The sequence below is a fragment of the Ochotona princeps genome, chromosome 31 (assembly GCF_030435755.1).
Source record: "Ochotona princeps isolate mOchPri1 chromosome 31, mOchPri1.hap1, whole genome shotgun sequence".
Taxonomy (NCBI): Eukaryota; Metazoa; Chordata; class Mammalia; order Lagomorpha; family Ochotonidae; genus Ochotona; species Ochotona princeps.
In genome coordinates this window covers 4,211,782-4,231,164 of record NC_080862.1, presented here as the reverse complement: position 1 = coordinate 4,231,164, position 19,383 = coordinate 4,211,782, and the positions used below count along the sequence as shown (strand labels likewise).

General features: G+C 44.5%; 1 pseudogene; it reads right to left on the bottom strand.

The window, feature by feature from the left end:
* Positions 1–7: 7 nt before the first annotated feature.
* On the bottom strand, positions 8–16,273 carry LOC131478367 (inorganic pyrophosphatase-like; annotated as a pseudogene).
* Between the last annotated feature and the right edge of the window lie 3,110 nt (positions 16,274–19,383).

Sequence of the window (19,383 nt, the reverse complement as noted above, 5' to 3'; positions counted from 1 at the left end):
TCGCTTTTCACCGGCGGCCGCGGCCCGAGCGCGAGCCCAGGGCGGGGCGGAGGCGGGGCCGCGGCGCCGCGCGTGCGCAGCTCGGGCCAGGGGGCGGAGCGCGGCGGGCGGGGCCGAGGCCGGGCGAGCCTGCGCAGGCGCTGGTGTGGCGCGCGCCGCGTGCGCCCGAGGGCCGGCGGCTTGAGGTACCCGAAGACCCCGGCCCTGCCGGCTTCCCCGTCGCCTGGCAACCGACACGCGTTAGCAACCCCAGACCCGAACTCCCACCCCCACCACCATCACCACAAGCCCACCGGCCGCCCGGGTGCCGGGGCGGGACGTTGCCGGGACTGGACGGCGGCGGTTGGACCCGGAGAGAACATTCCTGCTCCCTCCAAGGGAATCTTCCTTCCCCCACCCCATCGAGGTGGTGACAGCGGCGCCCACGCGGGCTGAGCGTGTGTGCATGAGGGGAAAAGGGATGTATACGGCCCTGGCGGTGTCCCGGGGAGCATCCCTCCACGTTAGCACTGGTTGGGAGGATCGGGTCCGCCTAGGGGTGTCGGAAGCTGCCCACGGCCCTTGGCTAGTCCTCTGGCCGGGGGACCACTTCTCCGACAACAGTTTGGGGAGGGGACCTTGGAGGATAAGAAATAAACGCGCTGGTGTGGAAGGAGTTCCACCTGCCTTCCCCACATCCATTTTTCAGCCAACGCCTTCCTCCCGAGAGTGGCGCCTCGCCCGCAGGTGCAGCGTCAGCCCTTTGCTAATCCCCAGAAACACTGGTCCTCATCCCTGGCCTTCACAGTGACTGAGTAAATAAAAAGTGAAGCTCTGTCAGCCACGCCCATTTGGTCATGAATTAGTCCTATCAGCCTGAGGTCATAAAGACAGCAAGCTGTGGGATTTAGGGAATATTTAACCATCCTCTCGAGGGCTTAATGTGAAAGGGTGCACCTTGATCCTTTGTCGCAGCGAAGGAGTGATGATCTTTCTGTTCGACCTATTTTCGAGAGGCAGAGCGAGATCGTGCCACTCCCCCATCTGCTGGTTCACTCCCCCTCAAATATCTGCAACAGCCAAGGCTGCGCAGAAGCTGCCTGTCAACCCGGATTTCCCACCTGAGGGGCAGAGACCCAGGCCCGGGAGCCGTCATGGCTGCCTCCCACGGTGGGCACCAGCAGGAAGCTGGAGTCAGGAGACCAAGGGAGGCATCAGTGGGCTAGAAATGCCCACTCCCATGAAACATGCTTAAAATAACAAAGTTAAAGCAAAAGACAGCAGACGAGTCAGCGCCAAATGGTAACTGTGGCTACGGAAGGGCAGCAGGAGTCTCCTGGTCATGGTATACTACTGTGCCTTGAATCGTGTTTACAAACTGTTGCACAAAAGCACCTACGCCCGTGAGCGCCTGTGGGACCGGGCAAGGGGAAGAGCTCTGTGGGTGGCACGTTGTTCTGTGCGTGGGATTTTGGCATGATAGCCATGAGATGCTCTCATCAGAGGAAACTGGGTGATGGATCCAATAGGATCGCCCTCTAGCTTCCTAGGAACTTCAAGTGTTTTTAAATAACTTTTTTTTGAGTGTCTGCTAATTTCTCATTGACGGAAAGACGCTGAGACTTAAAACATTGACCTGATGCTGTCATATCCCTGCACAGGATCTGGATAAATTATTTAAGAAGGGATAGTATCTGAAACTGATGCTTCATCAGAATGCGTTGAAACATTGATTACTCTGTGGTGCCAGTCAAATGTTAGCAAGAAGGATGCGGAAGAGGGTACCTTCCTCTGGTTAACTAAAAAGACCGACCTCTTTCCGGAGAGAGATGGTTGGTTCCAGGTGTTCATGTCCCATCCGCGTTTGCTGATCTCAGACGTTTACCTGGGTGCGATGTCTTGTCATTCAGGTTTGAGCCCAGATAGCATCTGATCCGAGGCATCTCTGACGGCTCAGATCCGTGCTGTGACGTCACATGAGCAGCATCTGACTGCACCTTGTGTTTTCACCTCAGCACTTGCAGAGTCAGCAGCATCCCGGCAGCCCACAGACGCAGCCCCGCCCCGTAGTCCTCTGTCCTCACTAGTGTGTCACAAGTGAAGCAAGCACAGGCACCTGCCACTTCCCTCCCCGGAAGTCAGGTTGTAGTTGCAGAGGTCCCGGCGTGTTTCCAAGTCTCTCCCTTGGCTCACTTAACCCTAAGCTTGCTTCTGCTTCCTCCTGGTGTAACTGATGCCTCCATAGACTGGAGTGCTCATTTTGCCCTTTTATTGTTTGATTTTATAGCTGCTTAATTATAATCAGCTATAGTTTTCTACAGACTTACTTCTATGTGGGAACAGGTCTGTGCCAAGGGGGACGTCTGGCTGAGGGAAGGAAGCAGTATCATCAAAGGGAGTAAATGAAAATTATTGGAGGGGAGGGAAGCCAGGCTCAGGGCTAGAAAGCAGATTATGTGTCGGGACAAGGAGCAACTGCCAATGTATAAAAAGGTAATGAGACCAAGGTCAAGGGCACGGATAATCAAGAGCAGGTCAGGCAGTGAAGTGTGAAGTGGGTCTAGGTGAAGGTTGGAAAAGAAGGGCTGTGAGACTGGGGTGCAAAGGGAGTGGGTTCTTCGCTGACCCGTGGCTCGGGAGCTGTGGCATGAGATGGTCCTCCGTGATAGCGATGCCCTCCCTGACTTATTCCCTCCGCATTCCCCTTGTGAAAGCCGTTCTTGATTTAGACAGATTGTGAAAGACATCCCGGAAATGAACTCTCTACCTATCTACATTTCTTAACATTGACCACTGTCTCGTGTTCTACCTCCGTACGCTTGCCTCTTTTGCCATTTATTGACTTAAGCAGCCCTGTGAGCTTGGGTGTTCCGCTTTTGGTAAGCCCTTCCCCAGAGCTCAGGTAATATTCGAAATACTAATTTATTATTTACTTATTTATTTGAAAGTCAGAGTTAAGGGAAAGAGAGTAAGCACGGGAGAGGGAGAGAAAGACCTTCAAGAGCGAGAGGGAGAAAAAGGTCTTCCAGCTGCTGGTTCACCTCTCCACCTTCCCCCACCCCCAAATGGCTGCAACAGCCAGGACTGAGCCATCCTGAAGCCAAATAATGAGCTGCTTTCAGATCTCCCACATGGGTGCAGGACCCAAGCATTTGAGCATATTCTGCTGCTTGCCCAGGGCATTATATGGAGCTATTACCATGGAGCTGGACTGGAAGTGGGCGGGAATCCAATCCACACCCATAAGGATTAATTGTTTCAGTGCGCAACTGCAAACCCAGCCCCTGTCATTTATCTTGTGTACCCTGCTCTGCCTATCAAAGCAGGTAAATTAAAACAGGAAGCAACTGACAAGGATGGAGTGGGGTGGGAAGTTCCCAGAATTAAAGAGCCGCCCAGAGGGCACTGCCAACATGTAGGCAGGAGGTCATGATGGATAACAAGTAGGCCGTAGCAATCTAAATGGATTAAAGGTATTAAAGTGATAAGGGTGGACATTACCAGCCTTGTAACTGATTAAATATGGTGGATGAGGTCAATGAAATAACTCCAAGACTGTGTCAATCACGGCAACTAATCGTGAGACGAAGGCCCAGTGGCTCCATGGGAGAGGATGGGGATTTCGGCTGGTGGTCGATGAGGTGTGAACTCCGGAGGATAATACTGGGACAGTGGCTAGGTAGAAAGTCAGCAGGAAATGTCTAGTGATAGAAACAAAGAAATAAGGTTCCAGTGAGGGTCTAGGGCAAGAGATGGCTACTTCAGAACTCCCTAAAGAAGCAGTCCTTGGGCCCGGTGGCGTGGCCTAGCGGCTAAAGTCCTCGCCTTGAACGCGCCAGGATCCCGTATGGGCGCCGGTTCTAATCCCGGAAGCTCCACTTCCCATCCAGCTCCCTGCTTGTGGCCTGGGAAAGCAGTCGAGGACGGCCCAATGCCATTAACACTGCACCCGTGTGGGAGACCTGGAAGAGGTTCCTGGTTCCCAGCTTCGGATCGGCGCAGCACCGGCCCGTTGTGGCTCACTTGGGGAGTGAATCATCGGATGGAAGATCTTCCTCTCTGTCTCTCCTCCTCTGTATATCCGGCTTTCCAATAAAAATGAATAAATCTTTTAAAAAAAAGAAGAAGAAGAAGCAGTCCTTGGTAGCCAATATGTGGATAACACTTGGGAGCGAACAATTGTAGACAAAGTAAAGCCAATGACCAAGGAATGACAGTGGAAACATGCTTCCATTTAGGGAGGAGTCAGCTGATCCTGGGAGAGGATCACACCAGGAACCAATGTGCTTGTGGATATCCAGAAATTCAAGATCTTTAGGAGAACAGAGTGGTAGGCAGCATCACATCATAGAAACGTCAGGAAAGACAACTCGGAGGCCAGAGTGAGTTTAACTGTTAGTGTAAACGTCTTTTGCTCACCGTAGAGAAGTCTAGTCATTTGCAGAGTCGCCAGGAGAGAATAGATCTTAATAATTTAAGGATACTGATAAATTTGAATGTCATGTTTGCTGGTAAGATGGTTCTCTTTAGAAAATTAAGGGCACACCAGTCCTTACAAGCACACAAACGCACCTAACTCAGTATCAAAATGTTCAGAGGTGGGTGTTTGGCATTGTGGTTAAGCCACCATCTGAAACACCCAGATTCCGTGTTGAAGTGCTTGGGCTGGAGTCTTAGTTCAGGTACTGATTCTAGCGACACACACCGTGGAGGGTGACAGCCCAAGCACTTGCGTCTTTACAACCCACGTGAGACACCAGGATTCCGTTCGTGGGTCTCAGCTTGAGCTCCTGCCCAGCTGTACCTGCTACAGGCATTTGGCAAGTGAACCAGCAAATGGAAATTCTCTCTCTCTCTCTCTCTCTCTCTCTCTCTCTCTATTTATCTTTTCTCTCCCCCTCTGTTTCGCTTCCTCTCAAAGAAGTACTGTTGTTGAAGAACTATATTATTGTCATAATATAGGAGAAATCAGTGGTGGGGGGTTGAGGAGAGTGTATTCCAGAGCCTAGGGAACTATATAATGAAAAACAAACATTTAAAAATAAATTTAAAAGTTTAGAGCGGTTAGAGATTCATTATCAATGAAGATTTATTAACTCAGTAAATGTACATAGTAATGCTTGTATTTTGCAGTATTTATATTATTTTTATTTTTGCGTATACTTTTATCATCTCAATATCATTTCTAGTAAGATTCTTAACTGATTCACAAATAAACCAAGCACTCACTTCCAAATATCCTATTTATCACTGCTCTAATCACAGTTTATATCTTGACATTTTTATTTAACCACTTGTCTAGAGATATGCCAGCCAATAACAGATCTTTAATGTTTTTCTAGCTTATGGGCTTTTAAAAATATAAACCTTTGAAAAATTATTTGGAAGACAGAGTGACAGAGAAAGAGAAGCAGGAACAGAACAGGAGACGGCCGGTGCATCGGTCACTCCCCATTTGGCCAGGCCAAAGCCAGGGGCTTCTTGCCAGTCTCCCGCAGGGGTCCACTTGGGCCGTCCCCACTGTTGGCCGAAGCTGAATCAGGGATGGAGGACCTGGGCCATGAACCTGCACCCCTCTGGCATGCTGGTGCTGCGGGCGGTGGCTCCACTTCCCGACAACACCAGCTCCTATGTCATAAATCTCAGTAAAACACCGCGACTGATGCCCTAGGCACATGTAGGAGGTTACGAAGAAACCGGAAATCCTGTCCTGCTGCTCTGTATCCATGCGTAGAGATTAATGCATGAAACAATGCTTCAATCAATATGTTCCACATCATGTAGACATACTTATGGACTTTGTATGGAGAATTCACATACAGTGTCATACAGTCACAAACGATAGATTTGTAAGTATACCAAAAAAAGGCTGTTTGGTACAATAAACCCCACATACAGCACTTATGTGTTTTTATACAAATTATGTAGTTTGATTCAACAAGTGCTACCAATTAACTATCACATTTATGTGGCTCTTAGATTATATAGCCTGCTTTTTACATCCAAGGAAATTCTCAGGTGTGCTTACTTGGTTTCACAAACGCTAAACAAGCCGAGTCAGGCATAGGCTACAGGTGCGAACGGCTTGAACTTTCTGAGGAAGCTAAAACAGCACCATCTAGTGGACATTTTGACAAAAAAGTTTTTCAAGGGGAAATAATTTTTAAAACAAAAAAATTATAGATATATGTTTTTAAATTGCAAACTCAAATATACAGAGAGGAGGAGAGACAGAGAGGAAGAATTTCCGTCTGATGATACACTCCCCAAGTGACCGCAATGACCAGTGCTGCGCCAATCCGAAGCCAGGAACCAGGAATTTCTTCTAGGTCTCCCACACGTGTGCAGGGTCTCAAGGCCTTGGGCCGTCATCAGCTGCTTTCCCAGGCTACAAGCAGGGAGCTGGATGGGAAGTGAAGCAGGGCCACCAGGATTAGAACCGGCGCCCGTATAGGATTCCAGCACATTCAAGGTGAGGACTTCAACTGCTATGCTATCTCACCGGGCCTTTAATGAGTTTTGTTTTTAAGCATGAATGATTAATTCGAAAGACAAAGTGAAGACGCAGAGTGAGAGGGAAGAATCTTCCATATCCTTCCATTCCAGGGCTGGGCCAAGTCGAAGCCGTGAAGCAGGAATCCTATTCCTATCTCCCAAATGAATGGCAGGGACTCAGTTATAGCGTCAGCCTGGTTTTCAGGTTCATTGGGGACACAGCTCAAAGTGGTAGGAACAGTGAGGGTACGTCTGGTCTCATCAGATGGGCTCAGCTCCATCCTGCCCTAGCCCTGTGGCAATGGAACCCACTGTGCTGTGAACGTCTGGTTTTCTAAAAGAAATTAGCAATCCAGGGTTTTCTGCAAACTTTTACGGTTTTAAAATTAGTACCCATGTTTGAACAGAATTTTGTACCTAAATTTTGTAGTTCCTATATAACTTCCAGTTTGCGACCTCTGAGTACCATTTTTCCTAGAGGCAACATTTTTGGGACTATTGTGTCACACAAGACGAAACGAGCCGTATTGATTGGCAATGCAGTGCCAGAGAGCAGGGCTTTAATGGAGGGCACAGGGCTCAAGATTCTTGGCTCAGGACGCATATATGTTAAGGAGGGGAGTCGACATAGGCTACGTGTCTGCTTCTCCTTCGTTAGTCAGAAGGACATGTCTCTGACATTGGAGACATGTGTTTGTAACAGCATAATTCTTAATTAATTCCTCGTTGCCCTATACAAACACTGTGGCACAAAGCTGACGGAATTACCAAATGTCCTCTTGCAGTTTGCTCTTTTGACCAGAAGATGGCAGTAAGGGCTGACTGGACTAAGGAACCAACTCAGACCTACAAACTTGATTTTTTAAAATGCTTCCTTCCCCCGGATTTGCATCCAAAACAAAACAAAACAAACAACAAACAAAAAGAATCCAAATGATTTTTTAAAAGATATATTTATTTTTATTGGAAAGGCAGATAAACAGAAAAGAGGAGAGACAGAGAGGAAGATCTTCCATCCAATGGTTTACTCCCCAAGTGGCTGCAGAGGCCAGAGCTGAGCCGATACGAAGCCAAGAGCCAAGAACCTCTTCCGAATCTCCCACGTGGGTGCAGGGTTCCAAGGATTTAAGCCATTCTCTACTGCTTTCCCAGGCCACAAGGAGGGAGCTGGATGGGAAACACCCATATGGGATCCTGGCGCGTGCAAGGTGAGGACGTTAGTCACTAGGCTACTGCACCGGACCCAACAGTCCAAATAATTTCTATATTTGCTCTCCTATGACACTTTCTCATTGAGAAGCAATGAGTTTAAACCATTTTAGACCTCGTTTATCCTTTCTAAAGGGTCTTCATTAAAATCCAACAGTATGACATATAACATGTAAAGTTTTTTTTTTTTTTAAATATTTAGCTTACTTTTATTAGAATGTCAGATATACAGAGAGGAGGAGAGACAGAAAGGAAGATCTTGCGTCTGATGGTTCACTTCCCAAGCGGTCACAATGGCTGGAGCTGAGCCAATCCGAAGCCCGGAGCCAGGAGCTTCTTCCAGGTTTCCTATTTAGGTGCAGGGGCCCAATGTCTTGGGCTCTGCTCCACTGTCTTCCCAGGTCTCAAGCAGGGAGCTAGATGAGGAGTGGAGCAGCCGGACCAAAACTGGTGCCTGTGCTGGGATGCTAGCATTACACATGTAGACAAAGCTGTGATTTTCAACTGGAAATTTGGGGTCTCAGTCATGGTCACAAAAGCACACCCTCAAAAACACTGAGAAAACTCAGACGTCGAAAATATCTAGATTCCACAGCAGGTGTTTTTATAGAACTTTACTCTTCCTACTAATCCCATGAGTCAGTAAACCTAATGCATACTTACAAATTAAATAGTTCAGTTCCTAATACATGTCTTTGCTACAAATGGAAATTTCAATCAGTAAGTCTACTTGGCAAGTGGAATCATCTGTTATTCCCAAAGATGGCGTCCAAGCTGATGGGATGTGGTGCCGCCCACTCCCCCCACTGCTGGTTGGTAGGCAGGGGACATTTTTCCTGTTGAAATCTCCCCTTTATGTCTCAGTCTAAATGTCCTTTCCTCCAAAGACATCTTCCCTGAGACTTCCCTAGTTGTTTATTTTGACAGCATTGGTCATGATTGGTAGTCACGTATGTCATATTGGTTTAGCATGACAAAACCTGAAACTTACTAACACATGAGGACATTGATGTATAAACATACCCTCTCTTAGGGTCTAATACAGCGCAGTGTTATAAAATGTCAAATGCTTTAAGCCAAAGATGGTTCCACCTCTTAGAATTCATGGAGTTACTGTTAAACATTGCAACATAAACATGCAAGTGTGAACAAAATTCACTTCCATCCGGATGCTTGGGAACACGAGTTGGTTGACACGCGCGTGACTCCTCTGCTTGCGACTCCCTGGCCACCCTGCTCTGTTTGCATCTTCCCACAAGCCTTACAGTATAGAAGTGAGGAAAGTGAGAGAAAAGGAGATTAATAAGCCCAGAGTGATTGCTCCTGTGTGAAGGTACAGGTTAAATGTCCTTTTTATTTTTTATCATTACACCAGATTTTATGACTGCAATAAAGATGTGAGTGGTTTCTTCCAAGATAAACATCTGATAGAGAGAGGTGGGACACATTCTAATAGCCTGTGGCTGTCGTCAAAAATAATTTAATGCTGAGCGCCTGGTTGGCTGACCCACGCACGTCCTTTGAAGAAGTGAAGCACGCTGCTAACACCACCATGGTTCCCAGGATCCACTCATTTATGTGAGGTGCTCTGCAGTGCAGCTCGATGAAGGCACGAAGCCTGAACTTGGTAATTGACAATGAATGTCAAGTAGTGTCAAGACGCCCCAGTTCATAAGGCTGATAACTCCTGCTGTGATTGCATTTCCATTTTTACAGCTGCTTCAACAGCCAAGTTTGCCAACCTTGTTTGGAAAAGAATATATATTACAGGACTCTTGGCGCTGCCTGAGAAGAAACTAGCATTTTTTGAATCATTTCTAAGGGTTGTGGAATTTTCCAGCTATTAGAGAGGCCAATTTTATAAAAGCTTATAAAGATGTAGAAAGAAAAAAGAGAAACCTTGTAAAGGAAATGAAAACAATCTTCGCACTATTATTGTAATAGTTACAAAGTTTAGTATTATGGACTCTGCTACAAGGTTTATTTGGGAGGAAACATTTGATTCTCTACATACAGCTACATAACGGTTAGAATTTTCTAGAATGTGCTGGACCTATAGCTGTTAAAATATTTGCACATATTACCTGTAGCAGGGTTGACTTCAGGAATCAGTAACTTCTGTGTTTGTATAAAGAGCCAGAGGGTAAATGGCTCAGGTCTGGCAGACCAGATGGTATCTGTGTCAACTGTTCAACTCTGGTGTGGAGCAAAAGCAGCCATGGACAATATGGAAATGAATGGACATCGATGTGTCCCAATGAAACTTTATTTATCTATACCGAAACTTGAATTTCGTAGGATTTTATGTGTTGTGAATATGGAGGTGCTTTTTAAAAAGTTCCTCTTTAGCTGTTTAAGAACATAAAACCAGTGCAGGCACTTGTTTGGAAAGCAGAGAGACATGGACAAAGCTCTGGCATCTGCTGCTTCACTCCCTGGATGCCTGCCAGGTACGGCTGAGCCAGGACGTGGGGACTCAGTCTGGGTCTCTCATGGATGTGCAGCAGGGACCCAACTATCTGAGCCGACACCTGTGCATTCCAGGATGCACATTTGCAAGAAGTTGGAATTGAAGACAGAGCCAGAACTTAAACTTGGGATGCAGGCAAACCCCTACCCCATGTTGGTCCAGTTTGAGTTTTATGTTATTATTACACAAATTGACTTGACGAGCAGATAATAAGGACATCAACCAAAAAAAGTATTGATAAATATCTTTACTTCCAGAGTAGAAACCTGAGGCTTTAATAACATGATAATTAAAAATAAAACACGCAAACTCTTTTCAGAAAGTCAAACTGAGTACCCACTCTATGGGGCTGGAGCAGCTTTAAATATTTCCCATCTTTTTCAAAGATTTGTTTTTTATTGGAGAGGCAGATTTACAGAGAGAAGGTGAAGCAGAGAGAAAGATCTTCTGACTGCTGATTCACTCCCCTGATGGCCACATGGATGCAGGAGTTCAGGCACTTGGACCGTTCTCTGATGTTTTCTGAACATATTAGCAGGTAGTTGGATTGGAGGGAGAGTGGCTGGGACTCCCAAACCAGCACCCAGATGGGATGCCGGCACTCTAGTAACAGCCTGAGTCACTGTGCCACAACGCTGGGCTCCAAATCTTTTCCCTTTTAAAGGCAGGAAGGATATACTAAATTACTCTGATCATTCTGAATTTTCTTCTTCTTTTTTTTTAAAAATGAACAGCTAGCTAAGAACTACAAGATTTTCATTTTTTTTTTTGAGGTATTTGAAATATCACTAGAAGTTGTATGAGAGTTCTATTGCTTTTAAAAATTGTAACTTAGTGACTTAAGGGAAAAAAACAGTCCTTAAGTCACTTTCTCTGGGTCAGGAGCTTAAGTGGCTGCTTTGCTTAGAATCTCACAAGACTTCCGGTGAAAATGTCAGGTGGGCGTTGTTCTCCACAGGGGAGGAGTCTGCTTCCAACCTGGACTGTCACAAGGTAGCTGGCGGTCACTCTGAGATCCTAGACGCTCACAGACACTCCTTGAGCACCTGCTACACGGAGTCAGTAAGGAGTCCACCAGCGTGAAGTCTTGCATAACATAAATTAACCACAGGCTGGTTCCCTAGCATCCGTTAGGGCAAGTTGGAGACCGCACTGCAGCTCAAGGGCAGGCGTGGACACAAGGGCAGAAAATCAGTGCAGGCTAACTTGGGTCTGCCTGCCACAAGAGTTCGTGAATACTAAAGAAGCAGCAAAGATGTTCTAAGGCTTGATGAGCAAGGCTTGATGGCCGGTATCTCTTCCCTCACATGTTTAAAATAATCTTTACAATTTTTTTGTTGTTTAAATCTAGCGTTTTTCAAACCAACTCATAGCTCCCTCTTGTGCTATTTTGTCTTCTGATTGACTCACACTGCAAAGGCTATATGAGGGCTCATCTTATTTCCCATACCTAGCACTGTGCCTATTTGTATTAACATGCTGATCAATGAACTGTTGATGATGAAACAAATTCCCTAAAATGCTCAAAATGTTTTAATATTAAGTCCAGAAATTGGAGGGCAGCTTGATGCCGTAAAGACTTGCCATCCAGTAACCCATGGTTATTACTGAGGTGTACAATAACAATGAAAACTACAACTCCATGTTCCCACTGGTCCAGGCACCTATCAAAGTGTCATACATTTTGTCTATTTAATTCTTACAACGACCCTAAGAAAGTGACTGTGTATTTTAAGAACAATGAGTCCCTCTGGCAGTAAGTTTTATAGTCAGCAGTTGAGATTTCAGTCTAACATTTAGCGTCTTACAGCTTCATCGTCGTAACCCACATGCTCTCATTTTTGCTTTGTGAGGCAACGGATGGCTGAGCGGGCTCTGACCTTGGGATTCTTTGACACCCAGGAGTTCAACAGGTCATTGTCCTTTGCGCAGAGTCGCCTTTCATATTTAAACCAGGGATCCTATTTCATGCAGCCTTTAAAAATGTATTTATAAATAATCATGCATTCAAACATAATAAGTCATTTAGAACTGTAATTAGTCATTGTCAAGTACTGGCAAACAGCAGGATTCTAATTGGAAGGCAGTGTAAGCCCTCCTTGTGCCTCAATGAAACCTTCAAAGAAGGGCAGCGTGCTCTTCTTAATCTGTTTTTCTTAGAGCTAGTGGCAAATCAGTGAAGCCGAGGCTGATGGGTATGACAAATTAATATGCATCCTGACAACTTATAACCGTGCAATCGCTTAGGGAATTACTATGCAACCATATCCAAGCAATTATGTGTTTTAAATGATTTATCTCAATTTGTGAACAATACACTCCTAATATGGAAATAAAAAGAGAGGAATGCAAATAGCATGCTATACCAACTTTATGTTGAACTTATTAAAAGGTTGCCCTTTTAATGAAGAATCTAATTGGTGAAGAGGTTTGTTATGAACAAGCATTCTCACGACTTGTTAAGTATTGGTGACTGCAGACCTGTCACAGCCATCCTAATTATGATTAATACCTTATCTTGGATTCCATCTTCATTCGCATTTCAGTAATAAATGTAAGTTCTGTTGCATTATCAAGGTTCATGAAAACAGGACAATTTGCCTATGACCTTATATTTTATTCATTTTTACATTCATATTTAACAGATATCTCGGAAGTACAAGTTAACCTTATGAATCTTTTTCATTTTTAAAGTGCATTTCATGATTGACAAGCTTTGCCACCCTTTATACCATTTTAAATCATGGCTGTGTATTCAAGATAAATGAAAAATCCTAACATTTTGATTACTGTCATGGATATCTAGAAACTGCTATTTACAGGCATCGTTTAAAAATAGTTTTTGTCTGCTACGTGAAGAGCTAGTTGAGCTTTCTCAAGCATTGCTTCTGTTCTGCATATGGAAGCTCAGGCTTGCGAAGCTCAGAATCTCACACATGAGAAGGCAGGGGTAGATTCTCGGTGCAATCTCTCTATGCATTGCGGTGTGAGTGGGCATTTGTGCTGTCGGCTTCAGCTTTCAGTGGGAAATTGTGCAGTACTTGTTATGTAATAGTACATTATACATCTCTCTCTTTTGTTCTTTCTTTCCCAGTTTTATGTGCATTTTCTTTTCTATTTACTTTTTCTTCCTTTTCTGCCCTATCAATATTTCTGTTACCTCTGGATTGCTTCTCCTAATCGTGTCTCTATCTTCATTTTATTGCCTTTTCCCTGGAAGCAATATCTAGGGATGCATATTCTCTCGGTCTCCATCATGCCTGACCTTCTGTCGCTCACTCTTAGCATTTGCCCCATCATGCTCTGTCTGCATATAAGACAGGATGTGAGCCATCTTCGTTTGATTTGGCATTTCATTTTTTAAAGAGGCTTTGGTGAGTTACGCAATCAGGTGTCAAAGTCTCTGAAAATAACTAAACATGATACTATTTTCAGAGACTTTTGTGTTAGACTGCAAGGCTCTCCATGAGTGTGGTAAGTGCCACATTTACTAATAAGCTCACTGGTGACACCATGACAATTAAACCAATTTTTGGGGGGGACAAAAATAGTAATAATAACAACAGACTGTAAGAAAGCCAGGTCATTTATCAAACCTGAAGCCTGCTCTGCTAAGGGCTGGACAGCAACGAGGAGTAACCTCTTTAGAAGGAAGATGCTCTCTGGTCCCGACAGCCACCGGATCCTCTTCCTCTGTAGCTGGTGCTGATGAGGGAGGCTCCCCGCTCACCGCATCATCAAGGCATTTGCTGTAAGCCAGGTAGAAAGAGCCAAGTGTATGCAAATCAGAGAAATGAACCCTCTCCTGAGGTCTTCCAAACCACTCAATTCTTGAAGCAATTAACAGATAGTCTATTTCCCTTTCAACAAGAGGCATTTACATGTTCTTCATCATTTGAAGCCTGTCTTCACACATTTCAGGCTCTCCATGATAAGCACAGATAAGTACTGTGCACTTATTGTCGAATCCAGCAGAATAAAGTCAAACACTTAGAGTATGCAATATTCTAATGTTGTAAAGATGTGATGAGTTTTTCCTTTAAAAAAAATCACAAAACAGACTACATTTTAATTACATTTTCTCAGAGGTATCTGGGGGAAGAAGGGTCATGTGTTTAAGAGTGTTTAATATACTTAAAAATTACATCTTCTCGCAGGCTCCAGTACTGATTTAATAGGTCTGATCTTTTGAAATGAATCCTATATCAAGTTTATGATGATGTCTTGTTCGAGAATGAGCTTACATCTAATGAGAGTCAATTCCTTTGACGAGGGTGAAGATTACATCACTTGAACCAAACACATTCACAGCCATCTCACCTTATTGACAACAAATTAGTGCTTTGGAAATAAATGTAATGTTTTCATCTCAAGATTTAGGTTGTTATTTGTAGACAAACTTAGCCAAAAATAAGCCAGAATGTTTACTAATTGTCATTTTTAACTTCTTTATCAGTTCTTTCTTGTAATAACTATGTGACGTCGGCCATATGGCAGACAATGTATTACTACTGATGTGCTATTCCAGCTATTTTTAGTGTTCTACAAATCCTTTGTGGTAAAAGCTCCTAAGCCTTAAGAAGGCTAGTGCACCAAAGGCCAGGAAGCATGGCAAGGTCCTGTGCACATGCGGCTGCGTGGTTGAGGGCAGGTTTGACAAAGTAAACAGGAATCTCTGGCCAGTGAAAAGCACAGGTGGATATAAATTCCAATCTGTGCTCCAAAGATTTCTCAGGTAAGCATCAGTTTTAGTTTTCTTAAATTGTTCGTTCAACGTCAACATTTTCTTCTTAATTTGCTTCCTATTAGGATAAAATTAAATTAGAATCTCACAATTTTTTGTTTTCAGAATAAAACCAAACAGTGCTGGGCAGTCTAGATCTCTAGGTACTTTATCTTGGTGCTGGTGGAGCGGGTGGAGGGGCGTGGCAGGCTAATCTGTCTGCGGTGCTGGCACCACACACGGCACCAGTTAGTGTCCTGGCTGTGTCACTTCCCATCCGGCTCTCTGCTTACGATCTGGGAAGGTGGCAGATGCTGGCTCAAGTCCTTGGCCCCGTGACTGCGTGGGAGACTTGGAAGAAGCTCTTGGCTCCTGACGTTGGATCAGCTCAGCTTCAATCATTGCAGCCATCTGGGGAATGAATCAACAGACAGCTCTTTCTCTCTGTTTCTCCTGTCTGTGAAACTCTGCCTTTTGAATAAAAATAACATGAATCTTTTTTTTTAAAAATCTCTAAAACAGGGCCTGGTGTGGTAAGCTAGCAGCTGAAGTCCTGGTTTGGCATGCGCCCGGATCCCCTATGGGCACCGGTTCATGTCCCGGAGGCTCCACTTCCCATCCAGCTCCCTGCTTGTGGCCTGGGAAAAGCAATTGAGGACAGCTCAAAGACCTGAGACCCTGCACCCGTGTGGGAGACCTGGAAGAAGATCCTGGCTCCTGGCTTTGGATTGGCACAGCTTTGGCTGATGTGGCCGCTTGAGTGAATCAACAGATGGAAGATCTTCCTTTCTTTCTCTCCTCCTATCTGTATATCTGATTTTCCAATAAAAATAAAATAAATATTAAAAATAAATGTTGCTTTTACCACTACCAGCAGGTCCTTATCTTTAAATGCTGCATTGAAAGACAAGTCGTTCTCTGGCTTTCTGCCAGAAGCCTTGTGCCTGTGAAGCCAGGCCACGGTGTCCTCCAGGTAGCCAGGTTTCAGTCCTCTGACGTGATTAATATCAGGATAGCTGGCTGTGCCAAATCAACCACTCTCATGGCAATGATTTTCTGGTCGGTTTCCTCCTCTTCAATAACAGCCAAGATGCCAAGAACATTCACCTGCTTCACATGTTTTACATTCAATTTCACGTACACTGTGGAGTTATTTCATCACAGGAGTCAGTGTGTTTGGATCTCAGGGATGGCTCCGTAGTTCTACATAGACATCCCTTGGAAGGGAACAAATGGGCCACATAACAGTTTTCCTTTGTCCATGTCTTATTTAATTGGACTTAAAGGGTCTTTTGTAGCAATCTCCATTTTTGGATTAGACTAGTGTGCTATTTGAACCACAGGTGGAACACATCCTTATCAGCATAGGTCAGAATACCATGAAATGGAGTTAGCATCCTTTTCCCTCTCTGAGGAAGTTGCAGTACTCCATGCCCACACCCAGCGTAGACTGGTGGGAGGTATGCCTGCGCCCTGTGAGGACTGGCAGTTCGCACATCTTGTTTTTCCACTCCCTTATCACTCCCAACTTCACAGAGAAAAGAACTCCATCTGCTTTGCCTTTATCCTTTTTGTGTTCACTGATTCCCCCACCTTGCACGTTGCGTATTTGTTTGTAAAAGCTGTAAGCTCTCTCAGCAAAGGGGATTTGCTGTTTATGTAGTGTCTTATCATTATCTAGCTTGTTGCTGGATGGATGGACTTATGAAAGAATGGAGAATAGGGTATATAAGCGGCTTGTACTTTCCTTTCAGATTTGTTATCAGTATTTCATAGATGGCTTTATCTTGATATTATAAAGCCATGACATGGGCTTTAAAACATAAAATTAGGAGTGAGTAGAAATTTGGGGTAAGTGGTTAAGCCACTGTGTGGGATGCCCACAACCCATTTCAGAGGGCTTGGGCGTGAGTACCGGTCTCTGCTTCCAACGCCAGCTTCCTGTTCCAGTGCACCCTGGGAAGCAGCAGGTGACGCTGCAAGTGGTCGGATCCCTGCTGCTCACGTGGGAGACCAGGAGTGAATCGCTAGTTGCTGTCTTCTGCCCGAGCCAGCCCTAGATCGCTCTTCATTGTTCTCTCTTTCTCTTTTTCTGCTTTTATAACAAAATGAAAATAATTTAAAAATTAGGTACATAAAGTTCAATGTCCTGAAGACAAAAAGGGAAACTCTTACATGCCTGTAATGACTCACTGAAACAAAGGTTTGTCTTTATTTTGTTAGATGTGTTGTGGACCCTAATTATGGTAGAGATTATGGGCCGCATGCTAATGAAGGGTATGGCAAAGGATATATGGTGAGTTTAATTGCAAGTCACCACTGCAGTTGCATCCAACTTCTCTGCATAGAGCCATTCATCATGACTGACAGCTAACAGAGGCGGGGAAACAACAGATCCTTCCATGGCTTGCTCTCCATGCTCCTCGCCTCACCCTGTCACTAACTTTACAATCTTCTTTGTTGGCTGCAGTCATTCCCAGAGGATGTATTTATCATCATGGAAAAACCTCAAATGACATCAGCAGCAGCACTCAAAACTCTACCGTGATCCAATAAATAACAGGTGCCCAGAGCTTGCAAGCGCTGAGGTAGCCATCATGTGACCAACAGCCAAGCTGGGTTATCAATTCTCAGACTTAAGAGCTAGTTAGCTGTGCAGAATCTTGGTGATTTACATGCACACTGAAGTTTGATAAACTCTATAGGTCTGATGAATGCACAGGCCTCCCATCTCTTCAGGACATGGCATAAGACCATCATTGTCACAAATAACTTCCAATCACAGTGAGAATATAAAGTTTCTCCCTTCTCATCCAGGACATTGTACAAACAGAGACATTGAATTAACACAATAAATTGACCTTTGTGGACACAGGAATTTCAAGTCACACAGTTAGCAATCTTGCCCCGTTCTCTGCAAGATGTTATTCCGGTTTTCAGTGGAGTGATCTGATGTTTAGATAAGCGAACGGACTCTCCCAAGGTGATGCAGACAGGAAAAAGAAAAAGATGATCAGGATCCCTCTTTCCACATCCCTAGCCTCAATCTACCTCTTTTTGATCTTATCACAAACATGTTAAGGTTGGGACCAACATTGTGGCTTAATGAGTAGGGCTGCTGTCTGCAGTGCCAGCATTCCGTATGAACACCAGTCCCAGCTGCTTTATCTCAATGCTAATGTGCTTAGGGGGAAAAACAAAAACAAAAACAGTAAAAGATGAGCCAGTGTTAAGGTCCCTACATCCACTTTGGAGACCCAGAAGCTGCTCCTGGCTCCTGGTTTCAGACCTACCCAGTTCAGGCCATTTTGGCCACTTGGAGAATGAACCAGGGAATGGAAACTCTCTCTCTAACTCTGCATTTTAAGGTAGGATCTTTTTTTATGTAAAACCCTCTGTTTTTCTTTTGCAAAGTTGCAAAGGATGTTACAATTTTAATTGCCAAATGTGGCTAACATTACTTAAGTTATCAACGAAGTACATATTTGGAATCAGCCAAAGGAGTGTTCAGCATTGTGGCAATCAGTAAAAAGCTCCCCAGTTTAACGGTATTACCTTGCTTTGGCTTATTTCTTCAACATGTAATGATGTTTACGAACAGTTTGGTTTGACCATTTGAACAATGGAAGAATTTTCACACCATTTGGGGGGCAGAAATAGGTGATGAGAAATTGAAAAGTGAGGCAAACATCTAGAAGTTCCCTAAAATAGTTTTTAAAAGATAAGCAAGAAAATTTAGAGAGTATCCCTGTTTTGTGTAGTACTCAAGTGTGGGGGCTGACTAGGGGATGTACCTGCACATACAGGATTTGAACCCAGTGCCTACCTCCTGCGAGCCTTTAAGGAGGAAATCCTGTGTAGTTGAGCTGCTGTCTTTGCTCAGTGGGCGAGAGATTCATAAGGCAGCACTGAGTGTTTATAGTTCTGCAAACAAAGTCATCAGTGACTAAGCCAGAGCTGATTAGATGAGCTCCAGAATATCATGGACACTTGGTTGTAAACTCTGAGGGGCACACGAAATATTAAATGGAACAGATTTATAAGTTTGTTTATCTTAAGCATCAGAAACCAGTTCAGTTTGAGTATCAGAAAATCAGGTTTCAACAGAACACAACTTGGATAACCCCTGTGCTCCCATGAACATACCAGAGGGCTGCAAGTTATAAAAATATGATTCAAGAAATGATAACTGATATTTGCTACGCGTACCAGGGGGTTCAAGGGCCTAAGAAGCATGTATGGCCTACACTTCAGATAAATCATGTGAATTCTCCATACAATCTTGTATTCAGACATATTTCATCAGCAATCAGTTAATTAAAATTGGAGCACTATAGGAGGCTCATAGCTTATTGCAGTTATTTAATATTTGTTTTATGACCATCAAGCAAGAGGTTGTAGCAACCAGCAATCTTTCTCTGGGGAAATAGATACAATCAGAACCATCAACCCCAAGCATACATAAAACAACATCTAAATCACGTTTATCTCCCACCAGAGAGCCAGA